The sequence below is a fragment of the Halyomorpha halys genome, unplaced genomic scaffold, assembly GCF_000696795.3.
Source record: "Halyomorpha halys isolate HHAL.00 unplaced genomic scaffold, Hhal_1.1 Scaffold371.1, whole genome shotgun sequence".
Classification (NCBI taxonomy): domain Eukaryota; kingdom Metazoa; phylum Arthropoda; class Insecta; order Hemiptera; family Pentatomidae; genus Halyomorpha; species Halyomorpha halys.
The window spans coordinates 258,044-284,650 of record NW_027107668.1 but is presented as its reverse complement, the minus strand read 5'-3'; the positions used below and the strand labels follow the sequence as shown (position 1 = coordinate 284,650).

Here is a 26,607-nt window from a genome sequence, read left to right as displayed (position 1 = left end):
AAACTCAGGTCGAAACGTCGGCATAAAATAAATAAATATGGTTTTGTTTATTTATGTTGTTCTTTGCTGACCGCACCCCCCGACAAACTTCTCCAAAGATTAATTTATTTTGACCCACTGTGTATGCCTTCATCAAGGCTAAATAGGGACAAGATAGACACATTATAAATATGTTAGTACAATTAGAAAGAGTATATTTTTATTTTATCGTTCTGTTGTATAAAAAAAAAAAAGAGGGAGCTTGTAAACTAAGAAAGATTAATAAAAGGTAAATGGTCCAAGATTTTATTATGAGCCAACATTTCGCCCCCACGTTGCAGGGCTTCTTCAGGGCTAAACAAGATACTAACAACTTAAATTAGGTAACAGCGTAAGAGAACAAGACCACATGAAATAAAATTGCACTAAGCCGATCGAGACCAAAAATGATGTAAAAATTTATATAACAATGAACTTTATAATATTAATATTATTAATTTTTTTTTTTTATGCGGTATCGGCCACAAAGGACGACGTGAAAATCAATGGTTAGGCTTCTTTGGGAGTCTTCATTTTCTTTCTTCCCATCTCAGTTTCATGATTCTCGACTGCCTTTCTTTGGACCACTTCGTAGCCATTTTTTACCTCTACATTGGCGAGATTTTTCAATGTTTTCCTATGCGTATCTCTATCTAGACAGTCGGTATCTGAAATTTTAAGTCTCTTTAATCCCTCTCTCATTTGCTTCGTGTATCCTCCCATGTTTTTGTAGCTATAAATTATTTTAAAAGATCTTCCTATTCTTCCCCCTTCATGTGCCCATAGAACATCAGCCTTCTTATTCTCATCTCGGTCTCAAGGTCTTTGATTTTTCTTGAGATCTCTTCGTTCTTAGATCTTAGCCAGTAACCTTCTTGAATAATATAATATAATAAAATATAACTTTATTATATTAATATATATCTCAAACTTTCACCATATACTTATATTCATTACTTTATAATTAATTTTATATATATGCATGTATATATGTAAATTTACAACACCTTTGTATTTTTTTTCAATTTGTATATTTTCTTATCTCCATTGTGTCCATTTTATCTACCTAACTATATAATATGTATGTTTTTCTCCCATATTATATATATTATTTAATGTCTACCCATTTTTAATATTTTCTTATATTTCCTCACATTATCTTACTTTAATATTATTTTATATAAATTTTTCACTTCCAAATATAACGTCTTTTGTTAACCGTTAAATGCCCCCACCCCCATACCCTGATGATACCATGACTCCGCCTAAAGCCATTCTTTCCCTTTCCTCCCTTTTGAAAGATGGATGTCCTGGTTTGGTTATTATTTTTCTATTTTCTTGACCTTTATTTTATTCCTATTTCCACCTTTTAGTGTGTACTGTATTTATTTATTCAAATATCCGTTTTCATTAATTGTCTAAAACTTTTTTTTTTTCATGTTTGTTTATACTTTTTGCTGTATATCTTATTTTTATTTTCTTTAGTTTACAGTGTTTATTTTTAAATACATTTTTACATATTTTATATAATTTTTTAACAAGCCATATTTTTTTTTTTAATTTTTACTTACTTCATATTATCTTACTCTATTACATATTTTTAGATATTTACTTTTTTTTATTCTTATTTTATTTTATTTATTTTTATGTACTTTTTTTTCATTCTTATTTTATTTTAGTAAGAATGATCACATTCATCACTATAATGATCATAAATTACTATGTGATCATTCACGAACCCCACTCATTATTTATTCCACCTTTCTCCTATCCCATTCACTTCAACACGCTTTTTTATAATTTACCACATTTTTTATTAATTATATTAAACTATTCATTACTCTATTTTAACATTAGCAACTTAACATCTCATTTCTTTATTTGTTATTTATTCTATTCTTGGTATGGTAAGTCAATTATGTTTATAAATTTTTTTTAGCTTATTATGTAAAACATTTTACAAACTTTATATTTATATTCTAATTGTTTTATCATATTCATAATGTATGTATCTGGTTTCCATTTAGCCTTGCAAAGTGAGGCAAAAGGTTGGTTACCAATAAATAGGTAATCTTCACTATTGTATACCAGTCTTGAACGCCACCCGGAATGTCTTTCTATAATACAATACAGAGATAGTTTGAAATAATGAGTAATTAATTAAATTTTTTATTTTCGCTGAATATTATATATCGATTACATAATATTAACTTATTCATTTTCTTTAATAGTGGCATATTTCACAAAAAAATCATTTGATTGTGGCAAAGATCTACTTATACCCAGAAGTAAATGTATGTTCAATTTTGTTAATGGATTGTTATGTAAAAATGTTTGAAAAACAATATGGTTGTTATTAAAACGTTTACCATTCCCTGGAGGTCCGCTGGCCTATAGTAGATTTTTCAAAATGGGCTGTGAATATTTTTAGATTTATTGCCAATAGTTCTTAAAGTATTGCAACTAGCTGAAATATCATTATAAAACTAAATTATAGTGCATTTAACGAGCTTCAAATAGATCCCTTAGTTCCTTATCTTCAATAATTCCCAAGATACAGTTTATCCAAAACAAATAATAATCAAGGCTTGGAGAACCCAAAGGTTCAATGCCGATACCACCAAACGTTCTCTACATGCATCTGTCTTGTGATGCCTTCCAAACCTAAATACACTAAATCAGTCTTAACATAATCCTACCATCTACGTTTCGGTTTACTCCTCATACACTCACCCGGCTGTTCAGTGTTTATTAATATTTAATATTTTAAGAATTAGTATATATAAAGTTGGCTGTATATATTCTCTAAATAATAACAAGAACTCTGTACTGTAATAGAATTAGTTATCTTTAAGTTTAACAACTAACTCTGTGTCTATATATACCAGATAATTCTGATAATAAAGTTAGTTATTCAGGTACTCTTGTGTCGTCACTCTGCCCGAACCCCTTATTATTTTAATTAATCCTTCCAGTCTAATCGTAAGTTACATATATATATTAGTTACGAAGGAATATTAAATATTATCTAATAGTAATCATCCAAAAGCAATAAGTATGCATATATTTTTTCAAATAAGCCGAGATTATTTTGAAAAATATCATGAAAACAGCTATTTTTATCAAAATAATCATTATAAAATACATCTTAGCAAAGTTGACGAGGTTCAAATTTAGCCCTAGATGACATCTATTGGTCAAGTAGATCGTGATATCCAACCTCACTCAAGAAATGACTCATTTTCGAATTGCACAATCACACAACCGTGTTAAAATATTTTTAGCAGTGAAGTGTTAAAAAAATCTAAGAGTAATCCTATGTCACAATATTACGTAATAATATAATCAACTTGTATGAAAAATACATTTTAGTGTTTAAAAAGTATCAGATCCGTTACTTAGGACTACATCTCGACAAACGACTGACATGGAATCCTCATACAAGACTAAAAAGACAAGAAACTGCTCGTAGATTCCAACTATTGCAACATTTACTAGACAAACGGTCTAAATTGCCAATCCATTACAAAAGACTGATCTACATGACTATTATAAGGCCTATCTGGACATACGGAGTTGAGCTTTGGGCTCCACTAAACCATCAAATTCCTCCAGAATCCAATCCTTACAGTCCAAAATCCTTTGTAAAATCCTTAATTCTCCTTACTTTGTCACAAATCAAGTCATCCATCAGGACCTCAATATTCCATATGTTGCCGATTTGGCCAGAACCAGATACCGTTCCTTCCATAATAAACTTCTCAACCACCCAAATCCACTTGTTTCTAACCTGGCTTCTCGTTCATTACCTAATAATCCTCCTAGGCGTCTAAAAAGAAGATGGCCTCGAGATCTTCTTATCTAGAAATGTTATTGGAGTTCTATCAGTGAGTAGATTCTCCACATGTTTTTATCATGTGACCTACAGCAAATTTACTTGTTGTATATATGTGTATACAGTTGTAAATATCAATAAATAAATTATTAAAAAAAAAAAAAAAAAAAAGTATCACTAAAACTATTGAATGTATGGAAGTAGTGCTTCTTGAACAATGATTATTATTGACATAAGGGTGATAAAGATGGAAAGGGGCGCGTTTTTTTTACTGAGTAGGAATGTTACACTGTTGTTTGTTACATCGTCTAATGAAAGATTACCCCCTCCCTCACCCCCCACAAAGATCACACAACATTACCAACCCCCACTAACGTTCTAACTTACGTCATAATGTCCATTAGTACTGCAGATTCCTAGAGGTACAGCTCAATAGTTCGGGAGCCAATTCCTCATCATGAATAGTACTAGAGCCCAAGAGAAGAAAGTCATTTATCTCCCGCCAATTTTGGATTAATTTAATGAAAACTATGTATAATTACTAGATAAAATTGATTAGTCTGCCAAGTATAGGTAGGGAGAATACAAAATGCCGGCTTTTTAAAAACGTAAAAAATAATTAATTTTTTATTCCGAGTTCTATATCTTTAATACTACCTACCACAATAGAGCATCATTTAAAGTAGAGTAAATTTGCTAAACTTTAAGTCCTAATAGAGCTTTTTAAAAAGCAATATTTCATAAACATGTTGTACAGAACGTACTGAAATATTAGTAGTTATTTAATTTACTTTGAAAAATGTATATCTCAAAAATCATTTGACGTACAGATGTCTGTTATCACTCAAATTAAAGCTAGTGTAATGAGCTATAAAGTAGTTTAATACGGTTATCGTCAAAGGGGTTGTAGTTTTCATAATATTTGCTAAAATAAATTGATTTATAGTTGTTCGGACAAATTTTAATTTCCCAAATTTATATTCATATGCAATATCATAAAAAGTACAACCCCTGCGAAGATAAGTGTCATAAACTAATTTATTTTGAGTGCAGGCAGACATATCTGCGCCTAATGGGTCTATATGTTTTCAAAAATTTAACATTTTATAGGAACAACTAGAAAATAACAGTTTGTGAATTTATTTTGTCAAATATCATAAAAACTACCACTCCTACAAAGATGTACGTTATAAACTATTTTATAGTAAATTCAACTAGTTTTAATTTGAGTGCTGATAGACTTCTGCACGTTCCACGGTTTCTGAAATAACGTTTTTCAAAACTCAAACTTATTGTCCGAACAACTATTAATCAATTTATTTTAGGAAATATCGTGAAAACCTCTATTCTTACGAAGGTAAAGGTCATAAACTACTTTATAGCTCATTAAACTAGCTTTAATTTGAGTGCTAATAGACATCTGTACGTCTCATAGTTCCTGAGATATAGATTACTCAAAATAAATTAACTAACTACTAATCTTTCAGTAGATTTTTATAAAATGTTGCTTTTTAAAATGCTATATCTCGAGAACTATTGGACGTAAATAGCTCTATTAGGACTACTATTTCAGAAAATTTACCCTCCTTTAAATAATGTTCTCTTGGATTTTCTAGTGTTGTTGGTAGTTTTTATGGTATACAGCTCCAAATGAAAAATGAATGTTTTTTAAGGTTTTGAAACAGCCGCCATTTGTTATTACCCCTACCTATACTTGGCAGACTCATCAATTTTGACTATTAATTATACATAGTTTTCATTAAATTAATAAAAAATTGGGGTGAAATAATTGCCTTTCTTGCTTCCCGACTATTGTACTAGAAGCTTCTCACACACAGTTGAGGTAATGTTTGTCGTTTTGAATCGCAATATCTATAATTCTAGCTTTTCTTTCCTATTTATGAGGAGTATGTCTGGTTTATTATGGTGCACTGTGGGTCAGTTATAATGGATTCATCCCAAAATTATTTTTTATTATTATTTAATTTTTACATCGTCTTATGAAAGATTATTCCCCCACAACATTCACTTACGACCCCACTTACCATTCCAAGGTTTGTATAGATTGATGGGCTTCTGTTAAAAAATATCGCTTTTTAAACTAAAAGTTTTTATTTTTCTGTTGATATTGAAATTCGTATCTTAAGGTTTTTAGAAATCAGAATAACAAATATAAACCTTTATTCCTGCCAATAATATAACAGTTTAATTGGAAGATCGTCTTGGATTTTTCCTATTTTAATTACTATTTGTTCTATTATATACTTTTAGTTATTCATAAAATTCTATAATATTTTGTATTTATTTATATTGAATAATGTGAGCTGGTTATTCATTTCGAGTGAATAAAATTGATGACAATGATGGAGAAGATAGTTGTCCGTGGATAATATAAATGGGGAGATGCTTGGGAGTGCGGCCAGGAAAATTATTTACTTTAATTACATTCTATATATCCTTTTATTCACTGGTTGTTATCATGTTATTTGTTCTTAGCCTTGATGAAGGCTAGGAATACTGGCCGAAACGTTGGCAATAATAAATACGTTTTTTAACTTATTTGTGTTATTCTCTGGCCGCACTCTAACCATCTTCTCAAATATAGCTGAAGGTACTCTAGAAACTGATTGTTTTTTTTAATTCAGCATTTAAGCCATTTCAGACAATATCAATGAATGTAATATTCAGCTGATATTAAAGATCATTTAAATGAACATTGACATGCTGAGTTTTCAAGAAAATCGAAAAATATGAAAAATCGATCCTATAATATGAAACTTCTGGTCGGCCATATTGCTGCCACATTCCATACATATACCTGCCTTGAATATGTAATTTGAGTTTCATAAGGCTTTTAACTCGAATTAAAAATTTTATATCATCGCAATGATTCCATCGTATTTAACATACACTTACATATAAGGGGTATTCATGATGTGTTAAATGTTAAATGTTTTACCATGTTAAATTTTATAACTATAAGATTGTGACCAGGCCTATTTGAAGTCATGTTAAACGTTAAATGCATAAGAGCCCCTAGTGGATTTTCTCAGCAACTTGTTGTATAAGCCTTTACGTTTATAACCTTCCTTCCAGACCCTCATGTTATTGTTTACTTCAGTTTTGATTTAAGTAATTAATTACAACATGCCTAGAGTGAGTGAAAAGTGGAATTTGTGTGAAAGTTTAGCTTATGAAATGAAATGAAAAAATAACTTTATTCTGGGACATATGTCCCCTAAGAATAATTCCTTGGTTCATATAGTGAGATTTTTATCAGGCGAGCGTTTACAAATTTTCAGATAGTAGATTGTTTTTTTTCTCAAATGTATCATTAAAATTATCCATTCTGGTTTAATAACAGGGATATGAATACCACAAACACACGAAAGAACTGAGCTTTCACAACAACAAAAATGGCGGCGATCTCAACTGGTCTATTGTGTGACGTCATTCTCCATTTAACAGACCAAGTAACAAACTCTCAGCCATGTTAAATGTTATTTCGTTTTACCACGGTAAAAGAAGGCAATTTTTTTTCGATTTAACATGAGTTTTTCCATTTAACACGCTTTAACATGTTAAACCAAAGATCATGAATACCCCTATAGTAAGGGGGAGAAAAAAAAAAAAGGAATCAGACAGATATACCAAAATGGTATATAGAAATTATTCCTTCCCGAGGATCCTTTGAAAACTATAGAACTTACACGAGGAGAAGATGGTTTGGGATGCGGTCAAAATAAAACACAAATAAGTTGATGTCACTTATTTAATCGTGGCAACGTTTCGGCCACAATTTCTAGCCTTCATCAGGGCTAAGAACAGAACAAGATAACAACCAATGAATACAGAAAATAAAATATAAACAGAATGACATGAGGTAAGTAATTGTATAGAATGGAATTAATAAAATAAAGTGATGAAAGAAGTGGAAAATGAAATGTATACAAAGGTAATTGAATAAGTAAGTAAAATAACATAATTAAGGAAATAAAATAAAAATGAAGTTATATAATGCAAAGAAATATGAAATTGTTAATTTATTAATAATTTAAAAATTGAAATTATGGAAAGAAAAATAAAATTGAGAGAAAGAAAATGTATGTAACAAATGAAATATGTAACCATAATATTAGATAAAGAGGCAAAATATAAATTAAGTTTAACAAAAGAAATTAATAGAAAAATAAAAAAAACATGTTTTTAAAACAATAAACGTTGGCACGATTAAATAAGTTACATCAACTTATTTGTGTTTTATTTTGACCGCTCCTCCAACCATTTTCTCCTCCTATAAGTCATCCACGGTCAACTATCTCTCATGATTATACAACTTACAATTAGAATTACAACACTATCTAGATTGTGAGCCGATTAGAAAAGAAGAAGAAAATATATTGCAAACAACAAACATTATATGCAAAAATAAAATTACTATTCTGCAATGAATTTTATGCAAAAATCTTTTAGAGTTGACTAATCGCCACTCCAAGTTTTCTTATATTCATTTTTCTCATTAAATTAATTCTCTGTTCAAAAGCTGTTCTCGACCCTGACTGGCCTTCAACATTTTATTTACATACAACCTTTTATATAAAGTTCACGGGTTTATTTTTTCTTATGTCGCAGAGATATTTATCTTATTAATTATGCTTAAAAAAATGCAATAGATCCTTAAGGCGATTCTCCCTCTCTCTCCCCCCACCCCTCCCTCTCTCTCCCTCCCTGCTTGGTCTTATCTTTATTGAAATAGTATGACACAGTTGTATTTTTTTAAATATCTTTCTCTAAAGTAACTTTGATTTTCTTTAAATTACTAAGTACATATCAGAAGTAAATCAAAATGGACAAATATAAATTAAAGGAGAAATATATAAGAAGATGGTCAGGGTTGCGGTCAAAAGAGAAACAAAAATAGTTTACAACTATTTATTATCCGACGTTTCGCCCCACTTTGAAGGGCTTCATCAGGACTGCTCAAAGGTAAAGGTTGAACAGCTATTGTTATTAAACTAATCTTAGCTATTCTTATTATTCCTATTCTTAACACTTATTCTGTTCAACCGATTCATTTGAGCAGCCCTGATGAAGCCCTGCAAAGTGAGGCGAAACGTCGGAAAATAAATAGTTGTAAGCTATTTTTGTTTCACTTTTGACCGCAACCCTGACCATCACCTTATATATCAATTTTTACGGTCAACTATATATACATATATAAAGGAGAAATATTTTCCCAGGTTGAAAACAATTTGGAGTATGAGTGCAGACTAATCAAAACCGAATATTTTAGAAAAATTGAGAACTGGCATACGAAATTGTATTTTTGCAAAAAAACTGCATAAATAAACTTAATTAATAATGAAATATTTTCGAAGGAGATGGTCAGGAAGGAAGAAAAATTTTAACTAATTATTTATTTCCTGCGTTTCGACCTTCGGGATAGGTCTTCATCAGGGCTACAAGAAAACAAACAATGAAGGTAGTGTCAGGATAATGGTAAAAGAGTGATATAAAATGCAAATGTGGTGCTATATAAACTACTTTTTACTTTCGGAGGTTTTATCGGTGAATGGGTTACCTGGCTGTTCCCATTGCAGAAGTCTTTTCGGCCACCTACGTCCTGTGATCTGCTGGCAGTGCCCATACCATTGCAGCCTGCTCCTTCCAATCCTCTCCAGAACTCCCTAGGTCACACCTGCTTCTTATCTCCTCATCCCTGACTATCCAGGCGAGTAATCCTCAGGTATCTCCTCCAGGAATCCATCTCTACCGCTTGTAGTTTGAAGACTAGTCCTGGTTTAGTGTCTGGGTTTTTGCGGCGTAGTTGACTAAGGGCTTAACAATATTCCTGGAAATGTGCCTTTTGTTGTCTATTGAGATAACCGTATTCCTGAGGACTGGGGGCAACAATCTAGTCACCCTACTTGCCAAACCAACTCTCCTCCTTACCTCTTAAACTTTAGCCGAAATGTTGGCACAATAAAATAGGTTACACCAACTTATTTGTGTTTATCATTGACCGCACCCTCAACCATCTTCTCCTCGTACGTCATCCACGGTGAACTATCTCTTTCATAATTAAAATAATGTAAATTTAGTTGATAAAGTTAAGTCAACCTATAAGTTTTCATTGTTTTATTAATTTATATGAATTATTTCTCTTTCCTTTCTCATTCTGTGTACATATATTTCTTCTTATTATCAAACTTTTGTACATATAGTTCTGCTGTTCTTTCTTATGCATGTACAGTGCTTTCAACTTGTTAATTTACCTTTTTTTTTTTTTGGTTATGTTCACTTAATATTACGATAATTCAACAGGTGGGAGGTAACACCTCCAAGTTCTGTAGATGGCACTGTGTACCATCGGTGAAGAGGATCGTATGATCGTGTACTGGCGACCACATAACTTTCAATAGCTCTCTTAAAGCAGAAATCAATTTCTACTCGAATATTTTTTTTTTAACTATTTTTAAAATAAATACATTAGTAATAAAAACAAATTGTATCAAATCGGTTGGCGTATTTCAATGTAATTTTTCTTATTTATTATGAAAATGTGTTTTTCCCATTCTCGCCTCTTCAAGCAGAAAATAAACCGCTCATGTGTTTTGTTTTTTTCACTGATTATAATAAATCTCTTTTGTTTTCTGGAAAAAACATTTGTTGCAAAGAGGTGAATTAACAAGAATATGTCATTAAAAGTTAAAAGGAGCGATAGATGGAGTGCTTATGTTGAGTGTACTGATTAGATAAGTGACACATTGAACCAGGTGTTCCATTTGATATCCTTCTTATAGAAATGTTTAGCGAGGAAAATATATAAGTTAATTTATAGATATTAACAATTCCATGTTTTTACGTATATACTTGTAAAAACCTGAAAAAAGAACGGAACAAAAACATGTAATTGTATTGGAAGATTATTGATTTACCGTGTGTATAGATGAATGGAATATGGTCCGGGTGCGAAAAAAAAAATTCAAATCGTAGATAATTATACTATTTTATGGAGCCAACGTTTTGCCCCACGTTGCAGGGCTTCGTCAGGGCTAAAAATGATACAAACACTATAGTTACAAAAAGGAAAAAAAGAGAAAAAAACAAGTGTAAAATAAGAGGGGTATAAAATGTAAAAAAGTAAGATATAATAAGAAAAATTAAAGGTTGTAACCTTTAATTTTTCTTATATTTTATGGGTATAAAATGTAAAAAAGTAAGATATAATAAGAAAAATTAAAGGTTGTAAATAGTAAATGAAAAGGGTAATAATAACAGATAGATAAGAGAAGTAATATTAAAGAAAATACAAATAAAGAGATGTAAAAAGAAAAAAAAAATACAAATCAAATGACACTGATCAAATGAGACAGAATGCATACCTGTTTTGACGGCAGTCAAAAACAAACTGTCAGTTGGTATTGGGAGGAGTGGGGATTGCAGTTATGCCACAATAACGAAAATAATTTGTAAAGTAAACATAGTAAAAAAGTATTCCAATTAGGTGAACAATGAATGGTAATATACATAATAGGGGGAGAAGAAATATTTAATAAAATAAAAAAAAAAAAAAAAACAGATAGAAAAACAAAGGAAAAGTAAAGTATAAAATAATGGAATACAATGTGTGTAAGTAATTAAGAAACAAAATATACCAAATAAGCGGGGATACAGAAAAGTGTAAAATATAATAGAAAATTAATAATTAATTTACATGTAATTGTGTATGTTTATATTATAGGAAAAAATAGTTAGATCAAAACAAGCATCTAAAAGTAGTGTTACATCTAGAGCAAATTAACAGCGTTAGCTCTTGTTAACTTTTTATATCTCATTCTCATTATATATTATATAGCTGGTTCTGCTAAGTATGTAAAATAATTTCAGTATCGTAACAATAACATTTTTGTTATAAATTATTTATTTTACACATATATGAGATTCAAATAACTATTTATTTATAAAAGGCCGTGATATATAATTAGAGATGTCAATTGCTCTGTTTCTAAGAAGGTAGCATTGCCGATTCTCCCGACCAAAAATTTGTTATTACACCAAAATTATTTACTGAGGTGACAGTTTTCTGTTATCACTGTAAGAGTCAAATAGGTACATCATGATAATGGCACACACTTTTTTCATTATAACGGAAAGAGCACGACATTTCACAGTGGAGGCGTATACATGTGATAGTTAACTTGACAGTTGCTTCAGTAGCATTACTTATAATATTTTTTTTCGGTTGGCTCGACAGAGCTTGTAGATCTTCGGCCGCCTGAACCAACCTCCAACTTGGGCTACTGCTTTCCAGTTTGCTTCATGCAGCTCTTTCGCATCTTAGTTGGTTCTTTCTATCCATCTGGATTTTGGCCAACCACGTGGTATCTTGCCTACTATACTGGCATTCATTGTGCAAAGGCGTCCTGATGGATTGATTCGACCCACATGCCCCGCCCATCTTAAACTCCTTGCCGTAGCAGTTTATTGTTAGTCCTTTTCCATGCGTTAAGAATCGGATCTCTAATACAAAATACGTATTTTTAATATATTTTATGTACTTCATTTTACATTTTACCTATAGACTTATAATTTGTTGTTCTTATACTAGATTTTATACACTTATATTTATTTATCCATTGTTTTTATCAATGTTCCCATTTACTGTTTCAATATTTGTAAACTTTACTACATTACTATCATGATGAATACATCAAACAGTTATTATCATCATCTAATTATTCTGTATATTAATGTTTACACTTTCTATTTAGTATTCTTCTTCTATATTTCTTGCATTATTATACTGGTATTTTTATTATATTACTATTATATATTATCACAACTATATTTTCTATCGGTATATATTATTAGTTACTGATTCTATCATTAATTTTTCCTAAATCATACATTTCATATAGTTATTATCATTATCATAATTGTATATATCTTTCTTTTATTTCACGTATTCAGAGTTAAGTTTTTCAGTTTAAGTATTTAGTGTGTTAAATTTTGTTGTTGTTGTTGATTGTTGCTTAAAGGCGTAAAACCCTCTGGTCATCAACGCCTATGGGATGATAAAAGTAAAAAAAAAATAAAAAATAAAATAAATAAATAAATAAAAAATTGAAAAATAATTTTAAAATAAAATAAAAAACATAAAAATCGAAGAGGAGTTATAATTTATAAAGAAGGTGATGTGCTTTTAAAATTTCAAATACTCGTGTAATTTTAGCTTCTTCATCTGCCAGAGTTTCGGATAAATTTGGGATTAGTCCTATCCTGTTTATTGTTGGCAAATAATGAATACATTCTTCAAAAATATGTCTAATCGTAAGAATGGACTGACAATATTTGCACGTTGGAGGTGGCAGTTTTCTGATCAGGTGAGAGTGCGTGAGGAGAGTATGACCTATTCTCAAGCGGTTAAATTTTGTTTTCTCATTTCTACTTTTCTATTTTACGTGTTATTACGCCTGCTTTTCATTTTAACCTAATAAATAGCGTATTTTTTAATATTCTTGTCATTATCTGTTTTATATTTATACTATTTTATTTATTCTTTTCTTTCATTTGTATATTATTTTGTTTTCACTTATATTTACATAATTTTAACCCTACCTTAATTGACATTTTTATTTTATCCTATTATGTCAAAATATTTTTAGTTGTTTTTTGTGTATATTTTTAGGCCAAATGAAGCTCTACAAAGTGGGGCGAAACGTCGGGAAATAAATAGTTGTTAACTATTTTTGTTTTTTTGTAACCGCACCCCTGACCACCTTCTTCATAATTTGAATTAATAGGTTCAATTATTTATAAATACAATATTTTTATTATTCTTTTTGTATAGCAAAATCCCGTTTCCTAAACTCTTATCATTACCCATTCCACATTCTTCATTCTACATTACATTCTTATGTAATTTGTAATAATAATTAACTGTCACGCTCACCATTTTATTATTTTTCTTCATTTAATTAAATTAATATGTCTTTTCAATTATATATATTTTGATGTATCTGTTCAATTTATTAGTTTAGGTAATTATTTTTACCTTTATCACATTTATTTTATATCACTCTTTTATTATCTCAACCTTTGTATCTTTTTATTGTAGCCCTGATAAAGACTAAAAATATAGGCCGAAACGTCGGCAGAAGATAATATAAATATTTCTTCCTTTTTGAACGGAGCTGACCATCTCCTTCAAATACAAGAATCAAAATATTAGTTTGTACTTGATTACGAAACAGAGTCCAGAGACACATTGATTTCGACAGGGCTTCCGATTCTATTGACCGCCGAATGTTGTGTAATATTTCGATAGCTCAGTGGATACCGAAAAAATCTGTCTATAAACACAGGATATGTGTATATCTAAAAACTAGTCCTTCTTTGTACCTATTGCTATAAAAATGTATATGCTTATATTACACATTATAAGTGATTAATAAAGCTATTGCAACCCTGCATAAGTTGTAGCGTTACAAATTTAAATATACAATTATTATTATTACCATACAAAATTAGCAGCTTATAAAATACATTATTTTCTATTATAAATATTTTATTAGCTACTAATTTCGGCCTAATTTCGTCTTTCATTAAAAGATCAGAGAAAACTAAACGAATGAATTAAGTGGGGAAGTTCCTGTGAGTAGAAGAACACTAATTAAATTCAATAGCTGAGGGTCAGGGCTGAGGCCAAATGCTCAGGTCGGATCCGCGCCCACGCAAAGAGAATTCCTTCGGAAATTTTATATTAATTATAATTATTTTAAATAATATTAATCTTGCTAAGGTTAAAGAATATAATATAATAATAAATTAATTTGATCTATGGAGGAGTATATTACATGTAAATAAATGAGTAACCACAACAACCCATGTTGGGTCAGTGGTTCAGTACTTTGTAAGGAAGAACAAGGAGATGATCTGTTCAAGATCACCCTCAACCGCTCGATTTGAACTAATTGGGTTTGAGGGCTGACTAACGGCTGCAGTAAAAGAATTAATAATTACCTGCCACGGCGGGATTCGAACCCGTATCCAAGATGCGGCTGATAAATATCATTTAATAAATTAATACGCGGATTAAGTTAGCACACGGCCTGTAGGAAATATCGATGATCTTACTTCACACCAGTGCTATGTACATTTCCACTGGCTTTATGAAATATACTTCTAGCTATAATGGTTCTCTCTTCTAGCAATATTACAACTTTTGACTTTATTTATATGCCTAACACACAAGACTGAAACGACAAGAAACTGCTCGTAGATTCCGATTGCTACAACACTTACTTGACAAACGCTCTAAACTTCCCATTCACAACAAAAAATTAGTATACACTACGATAATCAGACCAATTTGGACATATGGAATTGAGCTCTGGGGCTCCACCAAACCATCAAATTCTTCCCGCATCCAATCGTTACAATCCAAAATCCTTGATGCTCCTTATTACGTCACAAATAAACTCATTCACAAAGACCTTAACATCCCATTCGTTGCAGATTTGACCCAAACAGATATGCGTATTTTCATTCCAAACTCCTTAACCATCCTAACCCATTAATTCTTAATCTTTCATCTTTAACAATCCCTCATAATCCTCCGAGGCGTCTGAAAAGAAGATGGCCGAGGGAACTTCTAATTTAAATTAATGTTTGAAGTACCACCAATGGGTGGTTTCTTCCCAAGATTTTCAAGTGTAAATGTAACATAATACATATTTACCTATTGTATTATTTTGTACAGTTGTAAATTACATTAAATAAATAATTTAAAAAAAAATGTATATGCCTCAATAGATTTAGATTTTAATGCTAAATATATTGAGTCAAAATATTAAATTGAAACATTGCGATTTTCCAAAAAAGACGGAACCTTTAATTGTATTTGTGTAAAGCTAGTGGAAATGTGCACATCACTAGTGTGAAGATAGCCGTCGGTATTAAATATATAGCAAGAGATTTGTATGATAAAAAAATGAAATAAACAAAATTGTTTCGACTAAATGCGAGAAAATTAATAAGTTATAACACTAGACTGATAAATTTCTTTAAATATTTAAAAAACTGTCTTACTACAAACCAAGAAGTGTGAGGGGTTTAGTACTTTGTAGGTATATCAAAAGCTGTATAGTATTTTGATTGAACAGAGAATATCGAAGAAGTTGGTAAATCTAGTACGGATGTGACTGGTTTATAGGGCAGTTCGTAGTCGAGCGAGTTACAGCACCAACTTTAACTGGCTTAGCAACTACAACGGCGCTGTTTCGAATCCGGCCTGGAGGCTCGACTTTTATTTCTGTGGTGGTCCCATGGATATGAAAACTTGGCTCCAAACATGGTTAGAATAGGGTTAAATTATGACTAGGAAAAGGGGTAAAAAAAAATGTGCATGGTTTCGTTAGTTAGTGGTATCGCCATCGAACCTTCGAGTGCGCTAATCTTTTTATCATTATAATTACTAAATGAATAAGATTTCATAAAATTAGAGATCGGATTTAGGTTTAATTGGTTTTCTAGTTTCAAGTACTTCACAGAAATTCGAATTATGCCCTAAATATACTCTCTTTATTCATAAAAAATATGCAAAATAAAGAAATTTATAAATTGACATCAAATAACGAAAACTAATACAAATGTTAATTATTAATACTTATTATCATTAAAATTATAAATCATAATTTTTGTAATTTAATTAGCCAATCGATAATTTCACTAGTTAAGACATTGTCAGTGCTTAATAAAAGATAACTTAAACATAATAACTCAACATTATATACATTTTTAAAAAACATTATATACATACAGATACACATTATTAATTATGTAAACATTATGTGAGATTTGCGATATCTGGTTTGAATTTTTATTTTATTGCCCTTATGAAACGGTCACAAACGTTTCACATTTAGTCAGTTTTTTCACCACAAATTTTTATTACCTTAATAAAAAGCTTTTTTTTTTCTGACCTCCTAGAAAAAAATAACAACAATTAAATATATACAAATGAAAAAATGAATGTATATATGTAGGCAAACTAATACATCTTGTTTTGATATATATAAGATAGGTTGCCGGGTCCGCTAAAGGCGATGTCATCGATGATGCCATATGTTCGCCTTGAGCGTACTAGGAATAGGGAGGGGCTATTCCGGCTGTCGTTAATGAAGTTATGACTTCAGGCTGTAGAGCCAGAAGTCCCTCCCAAGGCGAGAACATCGACCAAGGGAACAGTGCTCTGCCACCTCCCAGGTCTTGGTGGAGGGGTGATTTCTCTGAACAGTGGAATGGCACAGGCTTTCAGCCCATCAAAGAACTTGATGTGCCTACGGCCTATGAATTCTGGCACGGTCGGGAGTTGGAGCTCTTCACATATTCCTCTGTTACTGGCTCGCTGGAGTGAAGTTCCTCGTACTATTCACCTCAGGAGGGAGTTCTGGAAACTCTGTAATTTGGTAAGTGTCGTTTTGTAGAGGTGTCTCATAAGTGGAGAGGGTGAGGTGCCTGTCGAGAGTCACTCCGAGGTAGAGAATGGTGTTGGAGATATTCCGACCCTCGCCATCCACGACGAACCGCTCGAACTGCTCTTCTTGCCCTTCTAAAAAGACATGACGATGACATCCGTCTTAGCTGGGTTAACCCTGATGCCATCCTTCTGAAGAGCAGCTACGATGGTGGCAGAGGCGGCTTGTGCGTGGAGGAGGGTAATGAAAAGTAGGTATAGTTACGAGTCTAAATTGATGTGTCTGCCACATAGTATAGGTATGGGAACAAAAATGACGGGTGTTGCAAAACATTAATTTTTCATTCATCTCTCCGTACCTTTAGAACTACCTAGAATACTACAATTGAATACATAATAAGCTGTTAAATGTTTAGATTGTCCTTGAGGATTATATAGGTACTTATCCTACCAAGATAAGTGTCATAAACTACTTTATAGTAAGTTAAATTTCCTTTATTTTGACTGTTGGCAGACATATGTGCGTCTTATGAATCTAGAGATATATTTTTCCAAAAATCCTACATTTTATACGAACAACAAGAAATTAACATTTTGTCAAATATATAACATAAAAACAACTACTCCTACAAAGATAAACATAATTAACTATTTTGTAGTAAATTTAACGAGTTTTAATTTGTGCGCTGGAAGACATCTGTACGTCCAATGGTTTTTGAAATGAAGTTTTTCATAAATCAAAGTTATTGTCCGAACATCTATAATTCAATTCATTTTAGGAAATATCATGAAAACTACTATTCCTACGAAGGTAAAGTTCATAAACTTCTTTATAGTCCATTAAACTAGCTTTAGTTTGAGTGCTAATAGACATCTGTACGTCACATAGTTCCTGAGATATAGATTTCTCAAAATAAATTAACTAACTACTAATCTTTCAGTAGATTTTTAAGAAATTTTGCTTTTTAAAAAGCTATATCTCGAGAACTATTGGACGTAAATAGCTCTTTTAGGGCTAATATTTCAGCAAATTTACTCTTCTTTAAATAACGTTTTCTTAGATTTTCTAATATTGTTGGTAGTTTTTTAAGATATAGAGCTCCGAATGGAAAATTAATGTTTTTTTAAGGTTTTTAAACAGCCGCCATTTTTTATTCCCCCTACCTATACTTTGCAGACTCATCAGTTTTGACTATTAATTATACCTAGCTTTTATTAAGGTAATCGAAAATTGGGGTGAGATAACTGTTTTTTTTTCTTCCTGGCTCTTGTAATAATTTTAGCAAAAGTATTCTAACTTAAATGATTAACATTTTTAGTGCTGTAGGTAATTTGGAAGATATGGAGCTCCAAATGAAAAATTATTTTTTTAACGATAGGAAGCAGTCGCCATTTTTTATTCCCCCTTCGTATTTATACGACTAGTAATTATACATTGTTTTCATTAAAGTAATAAAAATAGGAGTGAAATAACTATTTTATTTCTCCCATTGAACTATTTGCTTTTGTCAGTAATTTCCAGTTATTTTAGAATCAATGCTAGGAATTTTTGTAAATTTTAATTATGCTTACATAATATTAAGTTAGGGAAGATTATAAATAAATTTCTTGGCGATGGTAATTACTATGAAATAAATAGAGTTGAGAGAGAGTCGACTAGTTTTCCTCAGACACAGTCAACCTTGGACGATTAATGGATAAATTCGCGTGGGCAGTTCTAGATTATCTAATTAAAACTTATTTTCTCGATCCTTTTAATAAATGCAGTTAACAAATTTTCCATTATTGAATGTTTCCTTGTTTAATTCCAAATAACAGCACCAGAAAACTGGAATTCAAAAATGAAATGAGAGTATCCCACAGTGAAAATTCTCACCTCAAGAAACCCCCCCAAAAAAGAATTTTCGCGTACAGCGAAAACAAGAGCACACCAATTTACACAAAACTTAGGGACGCATTTAATGTGACAGGTGTGTTGTGTGATCCACGCACCGCACCAAATTACTATAATGAGGGCACTAGCCCCGGGTACCTATATTTGTTTATCAAGTATTGCTTAGTATTTAGGAGTTCGGCAATGGCCAGCCTTTTTTTAAAAGGCAACATTTCATAAAAAATATACAATCAGTAGTTAATGAATGTATTTTGGGGAATCATCAGGCGTACATATGTCTGCATTCAAATTAAAGCTAGTTTTATGTGCTATAAAGTACTTTATGACCTTTACCTTCCTAGGAGTAGTAATTTTTCATGATATCTGCTGAAATAAATTGATTTATAGTTGTTTACACGAAATTTTATGTGCATAATTTATATTTATGAGCAAATATTTGATTTAAGTGCTAATAGACATCAGCACGTCAAATGATTCTTGAGAGATAGTTTTTCAAAATAAATTCTCTGACTACTGATTTTTCGTTATTTTCTTATGAAGTCAGGAACTATTTAACGTAAACAAATATATTAGGGCTTTTAGAAAATTTACCCTACTTTAACTAATTCTCTATTAAATTGTCTAGTGTTGTAAGGGAATTTTAAAAATATGGAACTCCTAATGAAAAATTAATTTTTTTTAACGTTTTTCAACAGCCGCCATTTTTTATTCTACCTACCTATATATACTTGGCAGAATCATCAATTTATACTAGTAATTATATATAGTCTTCATTAAAGTAATCAAAAATCCATTCCCAGAAAATGTGCCACTATTTATCGTCTATAGTTCACTCAGAAAATGTTAAAATAACGAAGTTTTTATAGAAAAAATGAAGAATATGCTCGTTGAGGAGCGATCAATAGAAATTAACACAAATAATAGTACAAGAGGCGGGAAGAAAAAAAGGCAGTTATCTCACCCCAATTTTTGATTACTTTAATGAAAACTATGTATAATTACTAGTCAAAATTGATGAGTCTGCCAAGTATAGGTTGGGGCAATAAAAAATGGCGGCTGTTTCAAAACCTTAAAAAACATTAATTTTTCATTCGGAGCTCTATTTCTAAACTACCAACAACACTAGAAAATCTAAAAGAATATTATATAAAGGGGAGTAAATTTTCTGAAATATGAGCACTAATAGAGCTATTTACGTCCAATAGTTATGTAAATAGTTTAGTACTATTTATGTACCATAGTTCTCGAGATCTTACTTTTTAAAAAGCAACATTTCTTAAAAATCTACTGAAAGATTAGTAGTTAGTTAATTTATTTTGAGAAATATATATCTCAGGAACTATGTGACGTATAGATGTCTACTAACACTCAAATTAAAGCTAGTTTAACGTACTATAAAGTAGTTTATGACCTTTACCTTCGTACGAATAGTTAAAAATTTTATTTCAAAAACCATAGAACGTACAGATGTCTGTCACTACTCAAATTAAAGCTAGTTAAATTTATTATAAAATGGTTTATAACTTTTATCTTTGTAGTAGTTTTTATATAAGACAAATATATTCACAAACGGTTAATTTCTAGTTAAAATGCTTAATTTTTGAAAAAATATATCTCTAGATCCAAAAGATGCACATATGTCTGGCAGCACTCAAAATAAAGGAAATTTAACTTACTATAAAGCAGTTTATGACACTTATCTTCGTAGGGGTAGTATCAAATTTCATGTAAACTATTACTCCTACGAAGATAAACATCATAAACTACTTTACAGCTCATTAAACTGGCTTTAATTTGAGTGCTAATAGACATCTGTATATCAAATGGTTTTTGAGATATAAATTATTCAAAATAAATTCACTAGCTACTGATCTTTCAGTACGTCCCAAACAACATTTTTATGAAATGTTGCTTTTTAAAAAGCTATATCTCGAAAACTATTTAACGTAAATAACTCTATTAGGGCTCATATTTTGTCAAATTCACTCTTCTTTAAATGACGTTCTCTTACGTTTTCTTGCGTTGTTCCTACTTTTTAAGATATAGAGCTCCGAATGAAAATTTATTTTTTATCGTTTTGAAACAGCCATTTTTTATTCCCCCTACCTATCCTTGGCAGACTCATCAATTTTAACTATTAATTAATTATAGATAGTTTTCATTAAAGTAATAAAAAATTGGGGTGAGATAACTGCCTTTTTTCTCCTCTCGGGCTCTTGTACTAAATAAAATCCTCAAATTTACAGCGTATAGGTTAAGACTGTATCTCCCCCCCCCCCCCTACTGGGATAAATAACATTGCCATGACTAAACAATAATATGAGAGAAGAGAGAAGAGACGAGAATATGGCCCCAGTCTATCACCTTCACCTGAAATATTTCGATGGGTTCAAAGATAGCTAATCTCTCGGCTAATCTCTAATCAGTCGCTAGATAAAGCCTTTTACGAGTGGGCCAAATCGATACTGGCATAACAATCGATATCGTAACAGTCTTTGATAGCAGCGGAGAGGTTATTAATTATGAAAATTAATAAAATAAATAATCAAATATTTAAACATTAACTAAGCATTTACTATATACTAACTAACTAGTTAGTATATAGTAAATGCTTCGCTATTGCTATATTTTAGGATGTATATAGATTTAATAAAGGCGATTGATGGTTATAAATGTATGTATTTAGTTAAATTAAACATATTGGTATATTTTATTATAATGATTTGGTAACATGATCCAATATATGTGATAACATTCGTTTTAAGCATCTCATTACAGAAAGGTTGGAATAAATGGCTTATCGGTTGGTATCATCGGTATACGCTGTAAAATTAAGGATTATATTTAATGAATAAAATCAATAGTTTATTAAATAAATCAAAAATTAGTATCCATTTTTGTCTCAACACTTTTATTTTTCACCAGTCCAACGTTTCGGCCATTCTAGCCATCCTCAAGGACATCTTCGATATAATTTCTTCCTCACATTAATTTAAAGTTTCTTTTGCAGGCTATTCTGCCCAGGTCATTTTCTTTATTATAAGTTAAAACCCTATTTTTTAAAATTTAAAATCATTAATATTTAATTTTTCTTATATAAGATTATCCACAATTAATACACTACCATATAACAAACTAGTGAGTGGGAGATTACAAATAGTTTGTGGTTGCAGGTCTTTGCTGACCGCACCCCCCGACAAACTTCTCCAATCATTAATCTACGGTCAACTATCTACACCTCATTATGAATCCAGTAACACGGGGCCAACGACGTGATACAGTTGCAGGCCTACCTTCTACGCCACAACCCCTGAAGATGACCTGAAACTCAGGTCGAAACGTCGGCATAAAATAAATAAATATGGTTTTGTTTATTTATGTTGTTCTTTGCTCACCGCACCCCGCGACAAACTTCTCCAATCATTAATCTACGGTCAACTATCTACACCTCATTAAAAATTTAACTAAATTGCGGATAAATATTGACTCGTATATGTACGAAGCAGTAATTCAATTTTTGTGAAGGGTACTAAAATAAAAAAAAGGATTTATATAACTACTCTCCTATAAGACTCAGAAAAGATATATAATACATTTCATGTATTCTATATGTATGAAGTACTAATTTTATTTTAATGAAGGGTACGATTTATATATTAAATGTATTACATATACTTCACTGAATCGAAGGAAAAATACACACTAAAATATATTTAATACACTTTACATCCTTTTTTGTAATTCTTGTTAATTTATAATTTTAACTGTGCGTCTTATTTTTATTTTCTTTAATTTGTTCATTTAGTATTTATTTATTTTATGTAATATACACCAGTATTTTCTGTAGTCAGAGAAGAAATGAGAAATAAATTTGTGCCTTTACCCCGCAGGGCGGCTCCGAAGTGCCTCGTAGCGTCTCTTGTTGAAAAGAATAATATTCAAAATCATCGCGCTGTTATAGAAAACCTAAATTTAGGAATGCACAAAGAGCAAAGAGCTTTCGATTTATTAAAAAAAAAAAAATTAGGTGAGACTGTGGAATGGCAGGAAGTTGCTGACGCAACCCCATCAATCAACGGAGGTGTCCTTATTCTCATATATTTTTTTTTTTTTTTTTTTTTTTAAATAACGTAGTAACATTCTTCTACACTCCGATAAAAAAATTCTTAAAATTGAATTGTTAAAAGAAATTTCCGTAAATTATCGTAAACACTGTACTCTTGATAATTATTGTTTTTAGTAAAGAAAATGAAAATATGTGACCCCAAGAAGCGTTAGTACTTTCGAAGGAAATGCTGTTTCTGCAAGAATAATTGTGCAAGGAGGTGATATCTTCAAGATCATCAGAACTTCCACAATTAAAGGTTCCTCCTCCATGAGGCAGGTTGTGCTCTAGAAGGATTCCCGAAACAACAGTGTTGACACAAAGCTCCAGTAACAGGATAAATAATTATCTACCACAAATTTCGAACCCGGATGAACTCACAGCTGGACGAGCCCCATCTAATTATCTTTATACTAATTTATTTATTGTTTAAATGAATTCAAATTAAAGTTTCAAAACATTTTTTATGTCCAACGTTTCTGCCAATTCGACCATCCTCAAGGGCAATCTATCGCAAAATAGCTTTTAGTATACATTGATTTTTAACAATTTTAGTAATTAACATTATTATTAATAAAACAGTATACTTAGATACTAATTTACATTTACATAAAATTTTTAAAAACTTTTAGCAGGCTTTTCTGCCCTGTTAAAATTGCCGTATGAGATAATAAAACATTAGGAAATCAGATTAATTTATTAATACGTTGTCCTTAGCTTAATTAATTACCTATTATGCCACTTTCATTAATATTAAAACTATTAATTATAATAAATTTAACAATATTACAACTTGTTATCATAACAATATTTGGAAATTTCGTTACACTCAGGTAAAGCATAACATTTATTTATATCAATTGTATTTTGGTTAAAATTCTTCTTTCTTTTTTTTTTTTATTATCAAGTACCGGCCTCTAAGGACAACGAGAATATTAATGGTTAGGCTTTTTTGGGAGTCTTGATTTTTTTTCATGACCCTCGACTGCTTTTCTTTTCTTTCTTCGGACCACTTCGTACCCCTTTTTTTCCCTCTTCCAATATTGGTGAGATTTTTCAGTGTTTTCCAAGACGTATCTCTATCAAGACATTCGGTATCTGAAATTTTAAGTATCTTTAATTCCTCGCTTATTTGCCTCGTGTATCCTCCTATGTTTTTGTAGCTAAAACGTTTATTAAACTTTATTGGGTCTAAATCCATTTTTTGTGGTGTGTTTTTCTCTATCACCAATTTCTCATTAGGTTTTTTACAGTTTAGGAGGTTTGAAAAATATTCTGCTAGAATTTCACAGTTTTCTTCATTGTTTAGAGCTAGAGTTCCGTCTTTTCTCTGCATTACCAGTCCTAGGGAGAGGGAAGAAGGATACCCTTTAATTTTCCCCTTGAATGCCTTGTAAAAGAGTCTAGTTTCGTTCCTCTTAAAATTTTCGTCCATTTTTATCAGTTGTTGGTTGTGAAATTTTCATCTTGATGATCTCATTATTTTATGTGTTTCTTTTCTTACCTTTTTATATTCCCCTAGATTTTTCGAGGTTTGTGCTGATTCCATAATGGCATTTTCGTATTCTATGTTCCACCATACTTTCTTCTTGTGGAGGTTCCGTGGTGCTTCCCAATTTTCCGGTGTTTTAACTTTTTCTCTAAATTTCTGTCCCTTCTCTTTTACCAGAACTACTCTGTCCACAGTTATTGCTTTTTCTTAGGTTCAGTTCTGGTAGTCTTTCTAGCAGCTATAAAATTCTTCTTACTTTGAGAAGGGTAGTGGTCTGATGTCACATTAAATATTCTTTTCACTCTGATGTTTTGAACCTCTTTATAATTTTTCTTGGAGGTTGCCACATGATCCAACTGATACTCCCTTAGGGTGTAGTTAGGAGAAAAGCTCGTCATTTTCTTACTGGCTTTTGTCTTGTAATGTGTTGATAGGAATTTTAAGTCGGTGATTTTACTTAGCTGTGCCAGTCTTTCTCCATTCCTGTTGGTCCATTTGTGTGCTGGATACTCCTCTACTATATTCTTGTATCTTTTTTCTTTTCCTAATTGCGCGTTGAAATCGCCAAGGATGATTTTTACATGGTTTTGGAGGATTTTTCTCACTTCTTTTTCCAGCATTTTCCAGAATCGTTCCACTTTCTCTGGGATTTTCTTATTATCCTCATTTATGAGGGCATGAGCGTTTATGATAGTGTATTTTTTGTTGGTGGATTTTATTGTAAGTAATGACAAGCAGAAATTTACTCCCTTGAATTTCGCTGCTGTGTTCAGCCACTACAAAGGCGATGACAGTGGTTTCCCAAACTCTTAAGAGAATCATTAATATTTTTTTCTTATTCTTCAGAAAAAGACGAATCTGTTAGTAAGCTATCAAAGTATATTAGTACTATCGATACTATCGGAACTAAACTCGGTTACTACTATTAGTACTATCGGAAACAATTGAGATAGAAAAATGTGGTACAAAAGTCAAAGAGAGAATCAAAGTTGACATACATTTTATTACCTCCATAAACCCTTAAATAAAAATAAGAAAAATTAGAAATAGAATATAGAAAAACTTCAACAGTACTCACACCAAACATGACAGTGGTTTAGGGATTTATAAATTTCACCAAAAGGAAACGGAGATATACAATAAAATGTTGGAAAATCTTTTCTTGATTTTTATCCCATATTTCGGCCCTAAATATATATTTAGTAGATTCAGCTTTCTAACGGTTCTATTAACGTAGAAATCAGAGGAAACTCAGAGCATTATATGAACAATAGTCAACGGAAAAAAAAAATCGAGGTGAAAAATTGATGATTTTTCAATTTTGTAATGAAAAGTGGTATTTAGTAGTTTAAAGGGACACTAAAAATAATATGAAATGCTCTTTTCTAAAAAAAAAAATTGGAGATCTACTTTACCCCAAGCCACATTATGTTTTTATAATTTTTGTAAATAATATTCGAGGATTCGGGGATTTCATTATCTTCAAACCTCCCTATAGCGAAATGGAACATTTTGAAAAAATGATTGGACTATTTCTTTTTATATATAGAGATCATTTTTAGATTTATTTTTTATTAATATATGTTTGAGAGTGGTTTATTTTCTTTTTAAAACAATTTTGATCCTTTTTCTCTCAACTTTATTCTTTTTTAACATCCGGCGTTTCTGCCTCTCATGTCATTCTCAAGGATTCCTACAAACAGCTCCTTTTAATTACTTTTATAACAAATTTCCTTCACTTACATACTGATTTCTTTGGTCTTACCTTATTCTGTCTTCATTC

The 26,607-nt window shown here is 31.0% G+C and overlaps 1 protein-coding gene across 2 annotated transcripts in view; it reads left to right on the top strand.

Annotated features, from left to right (window-relative positions):
* Window positions 1-26,607, top strand: part of LOC106681858 (uncharacterized) — a 126,361-nt gene that overhangs the window by 76,627 nt on the left and 23,127 nt on the right. The window lies entirely within an intron of this gene.